Source organism: Felis catus, chromosome C1, assembly GCF_018350175.1.
Source record: "Felis catus isolate Fca126 chromosome C1, F.catus_Fca126_mat1.0, whole genome shotgun sequence".
Classification (NCBI taxonomy): domain Eukaryota; kingdom Metazoa; phylum Chordata; class Mammalia; order Carnivora; family Felidae; genus Felis; species Felis catus.
In genome coordinates this window covers 103,542,154-103,555,133 of record NC_058375.1, presented here as the reverse complement: position 1 = coordinate 103,555,133, position 12,980 = coordinate 103,542,154, and the positions used below count along the sequence as shown (strand labels likewise).

At 45.2% G+C, this 12,980-nt stretch overlaps 1 protein-coding gene across 6 annotated transcripts in view; it reads right to left on the bottom strand.

The window, feature by feature from the left end:
• The window catches only part of BCL9 (BCL9 transcription coactivator), an 84,665-nt gene extending 72,916 nt beyond the window's left edge, over nt 1-11,749 (bottom strand). For 3 of the 6 annotated variants that reach the window (XM_045033403.1, XM_045033407.1, XM_045033406.1), the window contains exon 1: nt 11,441-11,749. The gene's annotated coding sequence lies outside the window, so the exon portion shown is untranslated. The remainder of the gene's footprint in view (nt 1-11,440) is intronic. The other 3 variants (XM_011285100.4, XM_019837734.3, XM_019837736.3) reach the window with 1 other exon arrangement.
• Nucleotides 11,750-12,980: the final 1,231 nt, after the last annotated feature.

Sequence of the window (12,980 nt, the reverse complement as noted above, 5' to 3'; positions counted from 1 at the left end):
AACGCCTCACGATACAGCTGAAAGCGGACACTGGTGTACCATTTGGCCACTTGGGGGATTTGTAGTTTCTTGTTGGATTGCTGGACAACTTGAGATCTTCAAACTAGAATGCATAGAAAACAGGATTCCATTTTCTGGTCCTTTTAATAGAAACACACGTAAGTGCAGACCAGGAAAACACAAATATATTCTTTAAAACAAAAACAAAAACTTTTTTTAACATTTATTTCTTTTGAGAGAGAGAGAGACAGAGACAGAGTGTGAGCCGGGGAGGGGCAGAGAGAGAGGGAGACACAGACTCCGAAGCAGGCTCCAGGCTCCGAGCTGTCAGCACAGAGCCCGACACGGGGCTCAAATTCACGAACGCCAAGATCATGACCTGAGCCGAAGCCGGACATTTAACCAACTGAGCCCCCCCCCACCGACGCCCCAAATATATTCTTATGATTAACAAGAGTAGCTGTTTCTTCACACTCAACGAACCTAATCTTTTTTTTATTTAAAAAAAAATTTTTTTTAACCTTTATTTATTTTTGAGACAGAGAGAGACAGAGCATGAACGGGGGAGGGGCAGAGAGAGGGAGACACAGAATCTGAAACAGGTTCCAGGCTCTGAGCGGTCAGCACAGAGCCCAACATGGGGCTCGAACTCACAGACTGAGAGATCATGACCTGAGCCGAAGTCGGACGCTTAACCGACTGAGCCACCCAGGCGCCCCACGAACCTAATCTTTAAAAACACTACTAACTCTCAATATATTATTGCAGGAGTTACTTTGTACCACCCTTTGTAAAACCATTGGTATCAAGAAAAAGGAAACTATAGGAGGCTTCTTGTCCTTCTGTATTTGTCCCCTCAAAGACCACGGCAGATGTTGTCTACTGCATGAAGCCTTCCTCTGTTCCTTCTACCACCGTTTCCTTCACCCACCAAACTAACCGTTCTCTCCCTTGACTCCCATAGTTCCTTGATCCAGTGCTACAGGCTTTAACTGTATGAGCATCTATCTCTTTCCACCAGAATGAAAGCACCTTAAAGGAAGGAATTCAGTCTTACTTGCCTTGCATTCTCACAAGGCCAAGATCATTTTTCATTGCCTGACATACAGTAGACATTCAACACATGTTTGTTAAATCGTTTCATCAGGTCTGGGAGGCCTATTTGGACATATTTTAATTTTTAAATTTTTTTTTCCTTTGTACTCTTTCCAAAATTTGCCCTTGTCTGTCTAGTCATGGCATTCAGACTCAGATGCAGCGGAAGTGTGTGTGTGCTTACCACTATCTGTCATTCAGTCAGTGCATACCTCTGGTGGTGAACTTCAAGAACGCTGCCCTACACGAGACCAGAATCTCGATTCCATCACATTCACATTCAGCCACTAAGTGACTTTGGAAAACATTCGAGTCAGATGGACCTGAGTTCAGACAGACTTACACATAAGCTCTGATTGGCGCTTACCAGTTGTACAGCTTTGGGCAAGTTAAACTCTCTAGACCTCAATTTCCTCAACTACGACATGAAACATAACGAGCACCTAACTTGATTTAAATAAGACAACACAGGAAAAGGTTCAGGTCAGTGCTTTGCACGTAGCAAATACTCAATTAATTATTAAAATTGTAGCCTTGTTCATAAAGTAGAAATAATAATACAAACTCTTTAGGATTCCTACAAGAGATAAATGATATAAGAAGCAAAATTTTACCCAACACATTCAGTCAATGTTTCCTTCCTTCCTGTGTGCTAGAATAATTGTTACAATGGACTGAGCACCTATGTGCTCATTACCTATCCTAGGTAATATATTATGCCTTTAAATATATTATGCCATCTAACTTAATTCTTGTAATAAGCTATCGAGATAATAATCATTATCCCTATTTTACAGATGAGTAAATTGAGTTTCAGGGAGAATAAATAACCAGCCCAAGGTCACATCATTAGTTCATGACAGATTGTTCCAGAAGCTAAAGTAAGTGGGATCAAGAACAGAATAGGAAGCAGAGAAAGAAAATACAGGCAGAAAGTATAGGCAGAAACTCCCTAAGAAGCCTATTTATCCCCACCCTAATCCCCAGTTTCAAGATTATGCTTGCTTTTTTTTTTTTAATTTTAATGTTTATTTATTTTTGAGAGAGAGAGCGACAGAGCACAAGCTGGGGAGGGGCAGAGAGAGAGAGAGGGAGACACAGAATCTGAAGCAGGCTCCAGGCTCCAAACTGTCAGGACAGAGCCCAACATGGGGCTCGAACCCATGAACCGTGAGATCATGACCTGAGCCAAAGTGGGACGTTTAACTGACTGAGCCACCCAGGAGCCCTGGATTATGCTTGCTTTTTGTTTATTTTTTTAATCTTTATTTATTTTTGAGAGAGAGACATAGTGCGAGCAAGGGAGGGGCAGAGAGAGAGGGAGACACAGAATCCGAAGCAGGCTCCAGGCTCCCACCTGTTAGCACAGAGCCCGCCACGGGGCATGAACCCACGAACCGTGAGATCATGACCTGAGCCGAAGTTCGACACTCAACCGACGGAGCCACCCAGGTGCCTCGATTAGGCTTGCTTTTTAAGCCAGCCTCTGGGATCTGACACAATATATTCTCACTTTCACTATTCACACACTCCAGCCTTTTAATAAATGTATGAAATGATGTCACTCATCTAAGAACTAACTCTAATACATTTCCCTCTCCTAATTTCTTTCCTGGTTACAAATTTGCTATTTGTTCCCACAGTCTTCTTATCTCTGTATACTGTCAACCGTGAAACATTTTAATTTTTAATAATCTGGTTACCCTTAATTTCTTTAAATTTCCATAATGGACTTATATTAGATATGTCAAATACATTTGTTGCCACCTACATAGAAGGGAAGATGGCCCTTCCATAGTTCTTACTAAACGGCAATCCAGTTTTATATTAACACCCCCCCCCCACCCTCACCCACCTCCCTTTACTAGAGGTTTGCGTCTGACCCTCGGGCAAGGCTGGTTAGGGACTTAGAAGAAGGGCAAGGAAAAGGCTAGCTGGGTTACTGGATTCTTTCTTGGGTATCTGAATTAGGAAAACCTGAGAGAATGAAGCAATTATCAGGGAAAATTACAGATGAAAAATGTAGGGAAAGAAGGCACGAGGAAGAAGAAACAAAAGAAGCAGGGTAGAGAGGGTAGAGTTCTGGACATGGAGGTCTTGGCAAGTCAAAGAAGCAACACTAGGTGTAAGCAAAAGCTATGAGGTGGAGAGAGGTTACGCCGAATAAAGCTGGAAGACCAAATCAGCATGCAGCAAAAGGAGCTAGTAAGGCAAACACACAGTGAGCGAACGAGACTGATATAAAAGAAGAGGCTGCCCTTGGAGCTGCCTCAGGTCCTGAAAGACTTCAGTTCTGATTTCAGGTTCCTTCTTGAGCATCCCCACAGGGAAACCCCTTTCCTTGAGGAAACTTCCATGAGTCAGTTCTTTGCAACCAGAAGGCCTTTTCTTGAGGGTTCAGCACTTAAAACCTCTTTTAGAAAATGAAGTTTCAATTGTATTGTTCTCTTGTTTCAGGTGAGTCTCAGCTGCAGATTCCTGGAAGTCAGGCATTCGTTCACCTGACTACCCTCTGATTGTCCAGACTTCCTCAAAGATCTATTTTCCCTGTTTCTGAGATAGGAGAAACTTCTCCTGTTTAGTTACTACCTAAATATCAATACAGACCGCACCACTCATTTATCGCCTATGACCCTTTGACATAAGAAGTAAACTCTTAGACCAATGAGAAACACAACTAACAAACTTTCCAGGAGAAAAGCTGAGCACAAGAAGAGGAAAGATTCAGGGATTCACAAAATACTTTGCTATGAAGGTATAGTTTACTCTGCAAAGGAGGAGAAGGGTGAATATCCTAATACAAGAAACTTCCTTTTTTTAACTTGGGATGTAAGGTTGTATAATTTAAGATTTTTACCTGTTGTTCTTTTTGCATTTAGCTAAATTTCTTCTTTTTTTTTTTTAAGTAGGCTTCACGCCCAGCACAGAACCCAGTGCAGGGCTTGAACTCACAACCCTGAGATCAAGACCTGAGCTGAGATCAAGAGTCGCCGAATGAGCCACCCAGGTGCCCCGGTTTAGTTAAATTTCTTAATAAGCTACATTTCACTGTGAATTACCTATTCACTTGACAGCAACAAATGACCACCTGCTGTTTCACCCTGTGCTAGGCAGCAGGTGCACAAAAGCTAAAGACAGTCCCAAACCTTGAAGGGGCTACAGCCCAGAGCAGGAAGTATCCTATTCCAGCGCAGTGTCATAAAGGCCACATAAGCATACGCCCGGCCGAAGAGGCAGTGGGACAGAGATAGGATCTAAGAAGCTTCCCAGAAGAAATGCCCAGGATAAGTCTTGAAGGAGCGGCAGGAGTTGGCTTGGAAAAGATGAGGCAGAAAGATGTCCAGGCGAAGGTAATGACCTGGGCACTAATGCTCTGCATCCTTTAGACCACAGTTGCCTTAAAGACCCTGGGATATCATGGACTTCCGTACAATAAGCCACCAATCCAGGAGTCTTTAGAAAAGGCAAGTATGCCCTTGACTCACATTCAAAAAGTCCCTTAGTCATACACCTTAAGCAAAGTTTTTCTCCCCAACCATACGCTAACTACGCCAGCCCCAAGGATAGCAGAAAATCCAATGTAGCTAGTACTAGACAAGGTAAAGCTACCGCAAGGCTCCCAAGTTTCTCTTCTGAGCAAATGATGGCTTGGTTCCTTTCAACTGTCATTACTGTTCATTTTGAGTTTGTGTATGTATTTTTCAAGGAAAAGAATGATTATGGTTTTCTTTTTTTTTATTAAAATGTTTTTTTTCTTAACACTTATTTATTATTGAGAGACAGAGAGAGACAAAGCATGAGCATGGGAGGGGCAGAGAGAGGAGGAGACAGAATCCAAAGCAGGCTCCAGGCTCTGAGCTGTCAGCACAGAGCCCGACGCGGGGCTCGAACCCACAAACCGTGAGATCATGACCTGAGCCGAAGTCAGATGCTCAACCGTAGCCACCCAGGCACCCCAACGATTATGGTTTTCACGTAAATTACTAAAGCTCTCCAAAGCTTTTGATTAGAGGCATTTCGAACCTTTCCACGAACAAAATAAAAATACTTTAAGATTTTTATTTTAATTCCAGTATTGTTAACATATAACATAAAAAATACTTTTGATAATTATCTTGATCATCAAAAGTTAGATTGGCTACACTGATACATAGAATACGTTTTTCTTTTCCTTCAAGTTTAGCATTCAACAATAACCACATTTCACATATTTCTATAGAGCATAGTCTTTTTTCTTAAGTTTATTTAATTATTTTTGAGAGATAGAGCACAAGCAGGAGAGGGGCAGAGAGAGAGAGGGAGGGAGACACAGAATCTGAAGAAGGTTTCGAGACGCAGGGCTCGAACGCTCGAACTGTGAGATCATGACCTGAACCGGAGTCGGACGTTCAACCGTCTGAGCCACCCAGGCGCCCCTATAGAGCATAGTCTTATGTTCTAAAAAACTTGCTGGTATAGCATTTCACAAACCTCTTCATGTTTTCCCATCTATAAAGTGAATAATATATTTCTCTTACATAGTTGCTTCTTAGGATTTTATGAAGTTAAGCTATATACCCAATGTTAGGAATTTTAAGCAACCAAAAATAAAGGTATAAGTCAAAATATTATTAAATATGGTCTTCCAAATTCCCTTCCCCAGTTAAAAGTAATTATATCTTAGATACTTTTTTTTTTAGCAGACAGAAATAAGACCAATTCAAAGAGAGTCAGTGGTTTACTGATCCTCAAAGCGCCTTGAACTAGTCTCCCTTGCCACAAGTAAGATGATAGTCCTAAAATATGGTGCAAGTTCTTACTCCGGATTCCGAAAATTGCATTAAGAGCTACCATGTGAAATTTTTAAATTCTATCTTTTCAAAGATTTAGCCAGTTTCAAGCGACTAGTGCTTGGAATTACTCACACAAAACATGATTAATAAAAACATCATTCAGTCTCCACCCTATCTGTCTCTCTTGGTCACATTTCAGAGGCAGTTTTTCACTCACGTCCTAAAGGTATATTCCACATATGTATGTGTGTGTGTGTGTGTGTGTATATATATATATATATATATATATATATATCTCACACATCATATCAGCAAGTCTTCAGCAATATCCTCCAGGAGCTGCTGATCATAAAGATCGTCAGTAGCCCTGTCATCCCCCAAAGCACGGTGTTTAACACGTAGCGTGTGTCATCGGCACTGCCGTTGCTTAAACTGGTCCCTTGCGCCCTCGAAACAGTATGCAAGCATAGTTCGAAAAGGAACAGCACAATTTCTGGGAGGAAGCAGTAAGCATGAAGCTAAGAGATGTACCCGGGGCCCGTCCATTTTCAATTCATACTTATTATACAGGAAGATGTGCATTCAAAACAGCCTATTCTTTTGGAACTGGTTCTTTAGTCTCCTTGCACACGCGCCTGCATGCTGACTGGCCAATTCTCTTCAAATCCATAAATTAAAACCCCACTTTTGCTTATTGTGCTTTTCACTTCAAAACGTCAACGTGGTTTGGATGTGTAGGAATGAATCCCATATACCCACAAAACTCACATCTCCCCTCTGGGGACCACAGTTCTTGAATTGGGCTTTGTAAAATGTAACCAAAAGACCAGATCCGTGGAACATTCTCTTCACAGAATTCGAGACGTAGGGAACAACAGGAAGGAAACTTAGATATGAGGCAGCCCAGCCCCTCATTCTGAAAGAGGTCCAGAGGAGCAGAATGGGGAGTCCTGGGTCATAGCATGGCAAAACCAAAACCAAAAAGTGGTCCAATACACTCGTAAAAACCACGTAAAGCTTAAATTAGAATTGGGGCCCCTTCTTTTTTGATCAACACTCTAAATCTTTTTTTTTTTTAATTTTTTAACATTTATTTATTTTTGAGAGACAGAACATGAGCAGGGGAGGAGCAGAGAGAGAGGAAGACACAGAATCTGAAGCAGACTCCAGGCTCTGAGCTGTCAGCACAGAGCCAGACGCGGGGCTCAAACCCACGAACCACGAGATCATGACCTGAGCCGAAGTCGGAGGCCCAACCGACTGAGCCACCCAGGCACCTGAACACTCTAACTCTTGTCTTTAAAGAAAGGAGTAAATTTGGAATATCAATGGTGACTGCCTCACGTCTCTGCTTCTCATCTCTTGAAGGGATTTGGCCTAACGGAAAAACGGAAATTTAATCAGCTAGCCATGGTGCCCCTTATTTTCTTGTGAGTCCTTGGGTGAGTCACATAACCTTACTCAACTATAACAGAAGGATAACGATACTACTTAATTCATAGGGCTATTGTAAGAGAGGGCTTAGCAGATATTTTAAAGTGCATTAAAATGTCAAGGCTTAAAAGAAATGGAGAAAATTTCCATTTTACACCTTATATTTATATCTTTTGGGGGAAAACACACACACACACACACACACACACACACACACACACACAATTCCCTTCACTAAAGTTACATGCAAAATCGGCATTTGTAACCAAGGAGTTTGGGGAATGTCCCACACGTAGTAACGGTTTTACCTTCAGAGGGACTAGAAGCTCTCGCACTTTTATTTACACACAGTGCACAAACAATGCACTTTTTAAATGTCATCAGTCTTCATTTTTATTCCCCCAGAGTTAAGGACGACCTGATGACTTGTTGTCTGGCTTCCCAGTTCTGTTAAATTTCTCCCTCAACCAGATCCTCCTTCTATCCACATCTTAGCTCCCCACTCCCCTCCTTGGATTACTCTTCCAAAGCGGACTCAGATTGCCTCCCCCAGAGGCAGCGCCCCAGTGAGTAACACATTGGGGGGCGGGCAGAGTGTGTCGGAAGTGATCAAATACTTGCAAATGAAGTCGTACAGCTCACAGGAGAAGGCAATGGCCACAGGTGCCAAATGCAGATGACGATGGCAAGCTGTGGATAGGGCTGTCGCTACAATGTAGGCCGGTACTTCACCGCGTAACAACGTTGGGTGCAGAGAAATGACTCATCACACGACTTAACCACACGACCTGTGTAGGTTCCCCAAGTAGAGGCACCAAACCTATGATTTATGTGTGGGTGGGCATGTCTGTCTTCCTTTTAAGTACTAAATTAGCCTAGAAAAAAAAAAAAAGATGGATTGACAACACTCCTCTGAGTACTAGAGAAACACACCATGTAGAAAATGGGGATACAAGCGTGAGCACAAGTCTGCCTGCACGGAAGAGAGTGGCATTTCAACCATACGTTCCCTCCAAGCAAGATCAAAATGGGGACGGGAGATTCTCCTACTTTGGGGGATCAAGCCAGTCAGATTTTAATAACCCAGCCCAAAGGGGACTATGGTAAGATGAAGAGGCTTTAAAATATTTTGCCCTTTGTAGATACACGTCCGTGTCAGGAGGAATGGGAAAAGCCATGTCATTACGCTATCTATAGTCTTTGGAATTGTGAGGGGACAGTGCTAATGGCGGGGTTTCCCACAGCTATGTGTTTAGTTGGCATCAACTGGAGAAACTATGGAATAAGTGAAATGAGACAAGGGCTTCACGAACCACATGTCTCTCCCAATGCCCATTAGAGGTTAACAGGGTGCAGAGGCCACAGCTAACGTGAGTCACCCGGGCGATGGCTGCCACGGAGGCCAACTCACAATGAGTGTGAAGTTATTTAATAGTACAAGTGTAAAGGGTTAATAGATACGATTTGTATCTTTGTTGCACTGTGGGCAGGTGGGGGGAGGGGTTCTAACTGGAAACACTGGACTCTGTGCGAGTTGGGATGCCTCCAGTGAAATGGAAGTTGGCTGGGGGGAGAACTCAGCCAAGAAAAAAGGACAGCTAGCTTAAGTCTAGCTACAAATTTAGGGCAGTTACTTCTACGCCTTTATGCTCTGCCCTATGACGGTATCTGCATGCTGTTCGGTGTGAATTATCGGTATTATGATTATAATTTAACTGTGTGGTGAATGTTGATTACACCACCAGGACCAAGTGCTCCAAGAGCAAGGGACCACGCGCCTGGTCCTTCCCTGTGTCCTCGGTGCCCAGCAAGGGGCCTGGTATCTAGGAAATGCCCCTCAAATATCACTTGAACAGACAAGTGAATACATGAATGAATTCCTGCGAACCCACGCTGTCACACGGGGTCGCCCTGTCCGCTCCGTGTGCCGTGAGCAGGGCTGAGTGTACCGCCCTAGTCCAGCACGGCAAGCAGAAGCCAAAAAGGTGCCAATCTTCTTGGCAGACCCGAGTGCTGGGCCGTACAGGGTCCAGCGTGGAGGCCAGGGAAGGGGGCCAGCGCGACACCATCGGGGCACCCAGAACCCCAGGGCAGCTTCATTGAACCCCTCAGATCACTGCTGATCCTTCCAGGCCTTTGGTGTTCTCATTTAAGACCTGAGGAATAAATACCCTTTCTCTCCCCTGGCAGTTCTGAAACTCTAACATTTTAGGAAGATATCCGGAACCAAACCGTGGTAAGATCTTCTGCTTTACCAAGTGGAAAAGAATTAAGTTTTTAAATACGAAGTTCAGTTCTATTCCAGTGAAACATTATATGGGTGTGTGGAGGGCGCTTCTTGCCCGATCCAGGCCAATTAGTATCTCTCTTTCAGCCCTTCTCACACCCAGAAGTCAGGCTCTCCAGGCCTCCCAGAGAAAAACATAAATATTCTGAACCAGGGCCGGCCCTTTGCTTCAATCTCTAGCTATCACAGGGAGTCAGTCTGATAAACATTTGCAGTTCGAATGGAAGGAGGCACAGCCTCCCAGACTTTCACAGATTTTTTTTCTTGGGGGGGACAACTAGCAGAGTCACAGAAAACCTAGAATTAGGTAAGAAAGCGAAATTCCCCCAGAGAATTCAAAGAGAGCTACAACTGAGAGCCTTGCCGCGTAAGAAGAGAAGAAAGGAAATCCACAGTTCAAGAAAATAAGCAGACATTTTTTTTCTTAAAAAAATTTTTTTAAGATGAGTATTAGGCACTGATTTTCGCCTTCTCTTCCCATCTCTCAAGATGTCACTTTCAAAAGCAAAAGGTTTTATCCACAAAACCACCAGCGAGTAAAAAGCCTTCACATTCTTACCCTCACACACACAGTAAGACATTTACTCTCTGATAAACAGCAATTGTAAATAAATCTCATTTAATCTCTAAAAGCCACAATAAAAATCTTTAACCTCCAAGGTAGAGTTTACAGATGTGTCTACAAGCCTTACCAGAGCCAGAAAACACAAGGTCTTGAATAAACTACTCTAACAGGAGGCACATTTTCTCTCAAGCATCTTACAGGGACCTTCTTTTAAAAAAAATATGTACAAGGGAGGAGGAAAGGGGAAAACCTAAGCCCTCCCACCCCATTCTCTGTACAAATCGGCCAATAAATCTAACGAAAAGACACAAGAGGAAAGGACAGAAGCCAACAGGTGGAAAAAGGCATTTTGTTTCCTTAGAAATGCTCAGACACTTGATCTGTGTTTCCCGGTTTTTTGTCTCGGGGTGTCTTTAATGATGGTTTGACGATGATGATGATAACAGTTCTACTTGGGGATCCTGCAGGATTGCCAGCTCGAAGATGTCTCCATGCCTCTTAGACACAAGGATCTGTACTGTGTCGCCAAATCCCAGGCAGACCTGCGGCATCCCCACTCAGCTCTCTGGATTGTACAGAAGGGGAAACTGAGGCACGCCCCCCTTCCCCACCCCCCGCACCCCCCCCCCCACAACTCCTTTACAGCATCTACCACCAGAGAAATCCCCGAGACTGGAAAAGTTTCTGGATTGTCTCGCAGCAGAGTTCTCCTGCTCTCCCTTCTCGTCTGCTTGCCGCTCTGCCTCCGAGTCTGGGCTCGGGGTGATGAGGGCTGGGGTGCCTCCCCTTCACAAGGGGGGCCAGGGCCATGTGGGGGACGTCCACACGCACACCCTCGCACACACAAAGCTCGAGGCCATCTCTGCAGGCGCCCCCCGGCCAGCCCTAGCCCTGCCTGAGAACGCACAGCTCCCAGCCTGCAAGGCCTCCTTGGGCTCCAGGCTGGGGCTGCTCCGAACGAGGGCTCTGCCCTTCTCTCCCTCTCTTTCAGCCTCCCCTCTCTCTCTCCTCTCTCTCTTTCCCCCTCACACCTCCACCCTCACACCCTCCTCCCGCCCCTCTCCATCCACCCCTTCTCCCCCACCAACCCAGAGGCACAGATCGTGTTACTGGGGTTCCCTCGAAAGAGGGGCCATCCCCAGCCCTGCAGCACTTCTAGGGGCAAAGGCAAGAGCTCCAGCGGCAGGACCCCAGCGCTCCCTCCTGAGCAGCGCAGGAATGAGACCCCCACTTCCAGGCACGGGCGAACGAGCCAGCCACAGAAGAAGGAATTGTTAGGGCTCTTACCTTTTTTATGAGGAGAAATTCTGGAGAATCATTTCAGAAACTGAGGGGGGAAAGTGAATGAAGACAAAAAAGGCCCTTTTCCTGCAATCCCCGGCCTCCTGGTATCAAGACACTAGGACAACATCAAAGCAACTTAGGGGGAACACTTTAGGGGCCTATTGTCTGCTCTGGTCTGATCTGTTTTTCTTCTGACTCCCCCTCTTGCTGCGGTGACACTTGGTACGGCCCAGGCATTCATGCCAAGTAGCTTTCACACATGGAAGCTTGTCTCAAGCAATTGCTGACAAGCCACAAACAAGACATTCTCCCTCCCTTCTGGGCGCCCCCCCCCCCCCACTCCTCCCCCTCCACCTTTTCCTCCTCCCCCCTTGTCTCCCCTCCTCCTTTCTTCTGAATGCAAACTAAAACTCTCCAGTGACAGGCAGGCTCGCAGGCTTGGCCTAGCTGCGCAGGCAGAAACACACACACACACACACACACACACTCTCTCTCTCTCTCTCTCTCTCTCTCTCTCACTCACTCACACGCAAGCAGCTCAGCTAGTTGCTGCACTGGTGGAGTTAAGAGACAGGAAAAAGCCTAGGCTGAGTTGGGGGCAGGGAGAGAAAGAGAGAGGGAGCGGGAGAGCAGGAGAGCCTCCTGTGTCCTGGTAAAATGGCAGAAGAGAGGTGAGCCCTTTGGAAAAACAGCAGTGGCCACACACGTGTGCACAGAGACGCCCCCCCCCCCACCCCCGGGGGGTAGCCTGAGCTCCAGGAAGAGTGAAAGAAATGACTCCACAAACAAAACAGCAAGGTCCCGTCAGCTCCACACTGGGGGAGTGGGGACGTGAGAGGGTAGGTGGGCCCAGCTCCGGCGCGTCTGTAGAATGTTATAGGTGCCTTTTCTTCTCTCCGGTAGACAAAAATTGGTCCCCTGAGGAGCTGGTCTCTCTTCACTGCATAACTGAGCCCAGACCTGAGCTACTAGTTAAAATAAAGCCATGAAACGTGTCAAGGTGCGAGTAAACTTTAACTGTGGGTTCAACTTGTACCCGGGATATTTTTAAAGTGGATTTGTTTTTTTTTGCTTTTTGGGTTTTGTTTTTTGTTTTGTTTTTGTTTTGTTTGGTTTTTTTTTTTTTGCAGAAACCCTAGAGAGCAGTAGCCAGGAGAGTAGTAACAAGTAGTGTAAACTCCGAGAGCTGTGAAGTGTGATGCTACAGTTACTGATTGCCAGGCGGCTGGAATGTATGGAGGGTGGGCGCTGGGAGTTGCGGGGAAGGGGGGAGGGGGGAGGGTGAGTCTCAGTGAGCTGTTTTCGAGGAATGAGGGGGGAATGAGGTAGGATAATGAATATGGCATGAAGCAAGCAGGAATTTGATTGGTGTGGAGGGAGGAGGAAGGTGGGGGTGTAAAGGAGAGAAGAGAAGGGGGGGGAAAGAGAGAGAGAGAGAGAGACTGCATTGAAAAAGGAAGAAGAAAAATGGAAGCCCAGAGATTGAAACATGTGGGGGAAATGAGATGGCAAACGAAGGCATAAAATGTGAACAAGAAGGAGC